Source organism: Miscanthus floridulus, chromosome 18 (genome assembly GCF_019320115.1).
Source record: "Miscanthus floridulus cultivar M001 chromosome 18, ASM1932011v1, whole genome shotgun sequence".
In the NCBI taxonomy this organism is placed as follows: Eukaryota; Viridiplantae; Streptophyta; class Magnoliopsida; order Poales; family Poaceae; genus Miscanthus; species Miscanthus floridulus.
In genome coordinates this window covers 121,825,315-121,832,121 of record NC_089597.1, presented here as the reverse complement: position 1 = coordinate 121,832,121, position 6,807 = coordinate 121,825,315, and the positions used below count along the sequence as shown (strand labels likewise).

At 43.5% G+C, this 6,807-nt stretch overlaps 1 pseudogene; it reads left to right on the top strand.

Annotated features, from left to right (window-relative positions):
• The first annotated feature begins 3,121 nt into the window (after positions 1–3,121).
• LOC136524510 (UPF0014 membrane protein STAR2-like) lies at positions 3,122–4,294 on the top strand (annotated as a pseudogene).
• Positions 4,295–6,807: the final 2,513 nt, after the last annotated feature.

Genomic DNA, 6,807 nt, shown 5'->3' with positions numbered 1-6,807 from the left:
CTTGTGGTGTCCAATTGTGTGGACGAGGTTTGTGCAACACCTCTTAGCCGCCAAACCACCAAGTGTTGGTCGACACAATGGGGACGTAGCGTGTTGGCAAGCACGTGAACCTCAGGAGAAAATCGGTTGTCTCTTGCCCCTTGGTATTCTCCCGGTGATTGATTTCATCTTCATCTTGTGATTGGTTCATCCCTCTACACAGCGGTATAATCACTCTACTCACTCTTTTATATTCTTGCAAACTAGTTGTGGTAAGCTCTTTGGTGTAATTAGAATTGAGAGCTTGTTTTGTTATTTAAGTTCATCTACTAGAGGTCTTTAGTGTAGCAAGTTTGAGAGCTCTTAGTGAGTAGTATCATAGCAAATTGAGCGTCTAGCTATCATTGCACTAGAATTGTTGGATAGGTGGCTTGCAACCCTTGTAGAGCTAGAGCAAGTTTGCATTTTGCTATTTGTCATACTAATCAAATTGCTCTAGTTGATTTGTAGATTTTTAAATAGGCTATTCACCCCCCTCTAGCCATATTAGGACCTTTCACTTGGCTTACATTGGGGACAAATTCGAGTTTCATCTTGATCGTGGCCGTGTTCTTTGTGATAGCCCCCAGCCGCCTTCCTCCGATGCTAAATGCGCGGCGGATTCTTTGGAGGCTAATGGTTTGGATTCGAATACAAATCTTTCTTTGGGTCTTGTGAGCTACAGCCATTGCCTGGGAGTCAGACACGATCGTTCATCCTACGTTAGCAAAATCAGATGCTGGGCCTGCTATAACTATGGTCATGTTCAGAGGAAATGTCTCATCAAAGCCCGGCCCAACCAAATATGGATTCAGAAGGCAACCTCACCTAATCGTTTTGATTCCCATGACTCCCTCAATTCTAGCGCTGATAATGCTGAGAAGCCAGACTCTTTGTGTTCCCAAACCGAGCAACAGTTGAACCCTCAAACAGAAGCTCTTAAATTAATGGTAGCGAACAAACTCTGTGCAGACCAGCTATTATACAGCCGCTATGGATTGTTGGATGGCTTCACCATGAGGGGCATCAACCCTTTGATCCTAAATAGCCTAGCACTATCTCTGCTCAGTCCTTTACAGTGGGTTCTAAAATCATTGACAAAGGTATACTCGATATATAGGAAGTCGAAGATGACATTTTTGTACCCAATGGTCTGGACTTGGTACCCTATTGGCTGATGGTTCATGCTATAATGCTCAAGGTCCTAGCAGAAAACTTGCAGCTTAGGGAGGAGGTCAATGTGTCTCCCATTGTGCAGTCTGCACCACAAGCTCAAAGTGGTGGGCTCAATACCTTCACAGGTCCCACAGTCAGTCTATTCCATAGGAGGGGCATCCCAAGTTCTGCTCAACCAGATGGCTCTCTTACTCATCCAGGGGTTGCCATCATGTTCAGGCCCATACTGGTTGACCGTGGGGTGGTACAGAATTAGGTAGCAACTGAAGACATCGCTCCTTCTTCTGGAGTGGAAATTGTGCAATGGCGCCCATGCCTTCATGCTTTAGCTTTACAACTCTGGCCATACATTGTTGAAGCCAAGCATCGCGCCGCTCATGATGTTCACAAGGACCTCTTAGTGTCAAAAAATGCTATCCCCTTGCAAGAGAGTGGTTTGTCCCTGAGCTTGGGAGGTGGATCTCAAAGCCCACGGTCCTCCGGCTCAGCTAGTTTTGAATTTCAAATGGGACAATTTTAGCCCAGCCCACCAGTCACCAGAGGCTGAAAGAACAGGACGGCGACTGTCATCTCCTTGCCAATAGAAGCTTCTAATCCATCCATTCCTCTGGTAGAAGGAAGTGTCAGGCGCAGTACCAGACTCAACAAACTGATGGTTTCTGCCTGGATAGACTGAATAGAGAGCCTACAAAGAAACGCAAGATATGTGTTGTCCAGATCGATGAGAATACAGGCCAAGCCAGACCAGTATCAATACCAGTTCTCCAGGGCTGGGGAATTGACTGTGGAGTTGCTCCTAGTGAGCTCTCAGATGAAGCGCTGATGCAATCGTCATTTCCTAATGAATAATCGTAGTTGGAACATTTTATGTTGGAATGTGCGGGGTATCAATGCTATGGAAAAGTGTGATGCAGTATGGGATAAGATTGAGGAGAGTGATTGCTCTCTTGTTTGTCTTTAGGAGACTAAGCAGGAGCATTTTGAAATGTCTTTCATCCGCAAATTTGCTCCAAGACGCTTTGATCATTTTGATTACATTCCATCTGTTGGGGCTTCGGGGGTGCTCCTTGTGCTTTGGAACAGCTCCATCTTTCGGGGTGTGATTGTGGATAAACAAAGCTTCAGTATTACAGTGAATTTTACTTCTGCTCACAATGGTGACACTTGGTTTCTGACAAATGTCTACAGGCCCTGTGATGATCCAGCACGTACTACATTTATCAATTGGTTCAAAGGTCACGAGATAGATGATTCGATGAATTGGATTTTCTTAGGTGACTTCAACTTCTATCGTTCTCTAAATAACCGCAATAGGCCAGGGGGTAATCTAGCAGATACACTTGTCTTCAATGATGCCATCGGGCACTTAGGGCTCATAGAACTCCCCTTGAAAGGAAGAGCCTATACGTGGAGTAATATGCAGTCTGATCCCTTGCTTGAGCAGCTTGACAGATTTTTTACGTCACCAAATTGGACTCTGGACTTTCCAAACACTGAAGTGCTAGCCCTGGCAAAAATTACATCAGACCACATCCCCTGCAAAATTATTATCAGCACTCAGATACCTCACTCCAATGTCTTTAGATTTGAGAATTTCTAGGTAGAACATGATAGTTTCCTAACAACAGTGCAAGATAGCTGATTATCTACCCCAGTGGCCTCTAATCCCACAAAACTATCTCTGCGAAGTTCAAGAAACTCAGAGCTGAATTGAAGAGCTGGAGCCATAATCTGTCCAACCTAAAGTTGCTAATAGGGAACTGTAACATTGTCATCAGTTTTCTGGATGCCCTCGAAGATGCTAGACACCTGTACAACCCAGAGGCCAATTTGAGAAGATTGATCAAGAATCAGCTCCAAACTCTTTTGCACTACAAGAATCTCTATTGGAGGAAGAGATATACAGTCAATAGAATCAAACTTGGGGATGAGTGCACAAAATTTTTCCATGGTATGGCGAGACTTCCTTTGGGGCATGCTCAAGCCGGCCACTGCCACCGCCGTGGTCACCATGGCCGTCATGCTCAGCTTCACGCAGCGCCTGGGGATCGAGGCCGAGATGATCTACGTCGTCGCGCGCTCCTTCGTCCAGCTCTCCCTCGTCGGCTTCGTCCTCCACTTCATCTTCGTCCAGAAGAGCGCCACCCCTTGGATCCTCCTCACCTAGCTTTTCATGGCACGTAACCAAATGATCAATCATGCATGCACTCTCTTTTCATCATCATCTATACGTAGTTCGGTAGTTGCATTGATGTGTTCTTCATCTAATTTGCCCCCCCCCCCCCCCCCCCCCCCCCCCCCCCCCTTCGATTTGAAAAGTATCCATCCACAAGACGACCTGACTAACCGATGATCTGACTAACTGAATTTGATAACGATTAACGAACGATACAGGTGACGGTCGCGAGCTACACGGCGGGCCAGCGCGCGAAGCAGGTCCCTCGTGGAAAGTACATCGCCTTCGTGTCCATCTTCGTCGGCACCGTGGTCAACATGGCCCTGCTCCTCGTGCTCGACGTCTTCCCGTTTACCCCGAGGTACATCATCCCTGTGGCCGGCATGATGGTCAGCAACGCCATGAACGTCACTGGAGTCACCATGAAGAAGCTTCGGGACGACGTCAAGATCCAGAAGAACCTGGTCAACTCGAACCCCTATCGTAGCCTGGCGACGTGCTGCCTATTTCTTTTCCTTGCCTAATTCCTGCCTAATTTGTATGATCATTGATCGTCACTTTGCAATTGCAAATAATACAATCTTGTTTATTTTCTCTTTTCTGCAGGTGGAGACAGCACTTGCTCTAGGTGCAACGCCACGCGAGGCGACGCTCCAGCAGATGAGGAGGTCGTTGGGCATCGCGCTGTCCCCGGCCATCGACAACGCCAAGACCCAGGGGCTTATCAATCTGCCAGGAGCCATGACAGGGCTCATCATGGCGGGTGCATCGCCGCTCCAGGCAGTCCAGCTGCAAATAGTCCTCAAGAACATGATCATGGCCGCCTCCACCGTCAGCGGCATCTGCTTGTCGTACCTCTGCTGGCCAGCCTTCTTCACAAAGACCTTCCAGCTTAAAGAAGAAGTCTTCCGCAACGATGACTAGCGTGCTTCATGATTGGTATCAAGTATAAGGCCACTCCCAGGATATTATATTGTTGTTTTTAAAATAAGAATAAAATAAAATACATAAATTAACTTGGGAGGTGGTGTCATACATGTCTCAAACTTTAATTTTTTTTATTTTTAGGCCCTTATTATCAAACTTATCCAGGACTCCAACACTAGTTTACATGGGTTTCGATTTGCTCTATACGCCAACATGGCATGTTGACTCATCGTTGACATGGATTTAACATGTTAGGTCCATATAACCTAAACTTGTACGGTGATGCCATCTAAATTCTTGTAGCACTCGGTTTTAAGAACAAAACCAGATACACACCATATGTGAGTCCAGAAAGTCAAATCTCACATATAGCTACAAATAAGGGTAATATCAATAGACAATGCTCAATATATAACGTACTTAGTATAAAGAATATAACCTTAGATAGCAAACAGCGGAAAGACAACTCCGATTTTCGGGTGAAGACTCTAATTCCATAGGGACAACTGACTGATTGATCACAAGCCTAATTCCTCCAAACTCTAGCAATCTGGTACCTAATTCCTCCAAACTCTAGCAATCTGGTACCCATCCGGGATTTTTATCCAAATATTTGAAAAAAAATAAAGCAAGCGTAAGTACATGTCGTACTCAACAAATATAACATGGGGTTCATGAGGCTCAAAAGGGTGATACTGGTTTAACTGCAATTAGCTTTTAATGTGTCATCTTTTAGCAATTGGGTGGCAACAAGTTTATTCACAAGCCCATATAAACACATGATCAGGTAAACATGAATAATGAATAACATAAATAGTCATCATTAGTGAGCATCTTTATCGTCAGTATCACCAGTGTTCATCATCTATTCCATAAATCTTCCAAGGCCGCTCGTGATCGTGAGCACGACTGATATACCCGTTTTACACTCTGCAGAGGTTGTACACTTTCACTGTGAGCCATGATTTACCCTTTCATCCGAGGTGATCAGCCTCTTAACCCACTACCAAGGAAGGTCGACGGTTCACTATGAAGCCTTTTAAAGGTTCGTCTAACAAGTTAGTACCATTAGATTCACTCGGCAAACAGATATATGAAACCCCTGTTGAATGGCATAATTCCATTCTTACGGCTATACACATAAGAGTAGAGGCTGTCCTATACCTGATTCGGCAAGCCATTCTTACGGCAATAAAGGTAATCTCTAACAAGCTAGAAAAGATTCTCATACTGAGCTAAAGCCAGAGCCATGTAGCCTTCACAGTTATACTGTAAGTCCCGGATGATCACTTACAGATAAATCCTTAGGGAGAGAAATCTAGAGCACTATAAAATAGCCCAATGCACTAGCCCCTCCATATTGCTAAAAACATCTTTTAGTATTTATTGCATATACCATTAGTCAAGTTACAAGATCATGGCTTTAGTTGAGCACTAGCATCATACTACCCAATGCAATAACCCATAGGTATCAAGGAATCAAGGATATCAAATAGCTAGGAAAATTACTACGGTTGCCAAGGTAGACACGTGCATATGATTAAAATGATATTAAGGTGAATAGGACAACAAGGATGATCCCATGCTATACTTGTCTTAAACTTAGTTCCCTCTTTCAATCTAAATCTTCAAAGATCTGCTTCTTGATTCACCACGTATAACTTACCGACTGGACATGATCATAAAGCACCACACAAGCATCCGAACAAACATGCATAACATTCAAACATATCTATATTAGAACAATATACCAATCAGATGAAACAACAAGTAAAAAGGTTTTAAAGATGTTCTACACGTTGCTACGAACACACATGCGTGAAAAGCACACTAACCGGAGCTATGGTGTAAAAGATACATCTACCGATAGATCCGCTTCGAAAAGAAACCATAGGCTTTATTTATTTTAATTATAAAACATATATAAGATACTTCGGAGAAATATCTAAATTGTTTTAAGCCAAATTATATTTGTATTAGAAAACCAATATAAGATTAATGTTATTCTATTTACAAAAGACAAGGGTAAAAACCTGAGTTGCTTTTAATTGAAAAAGTAGCTTCATATAGATTAATCATATTACTATTTTATTCAAAAGCTCTAAACATGCTAAACAATGATACTAACACGTAGATAACATCGTTACGAACCTAACGCAACTTGAACGGATCAAATCGGAGTTAAAACGGAGAAGATATGGCCTAATAAAGATAGTGGCAATTTTGTAAATAGATGGAACATAATTTTTCGAATTAAAATAAACAAAATCCGATCTTTAAATCTGGTCGAGGACTGTGGGCACTATTTAAAGAAAAAGCAGGGACCTTTTGGAAGAAACTAGGGACCCTTTTGGAAGAAACCAGGGACTGCAGATTTATACTTAAAAAGATGGAGGGGGTTTTCTACAAAAAACCATGGCAAAGGGGTAACGGGCTCTGTCGGTCGTTGGATCTGACTTGGATGGCTCTGATTAGACAGAGAAGGGGGAGAGGGATATCGCCGGCCGGAA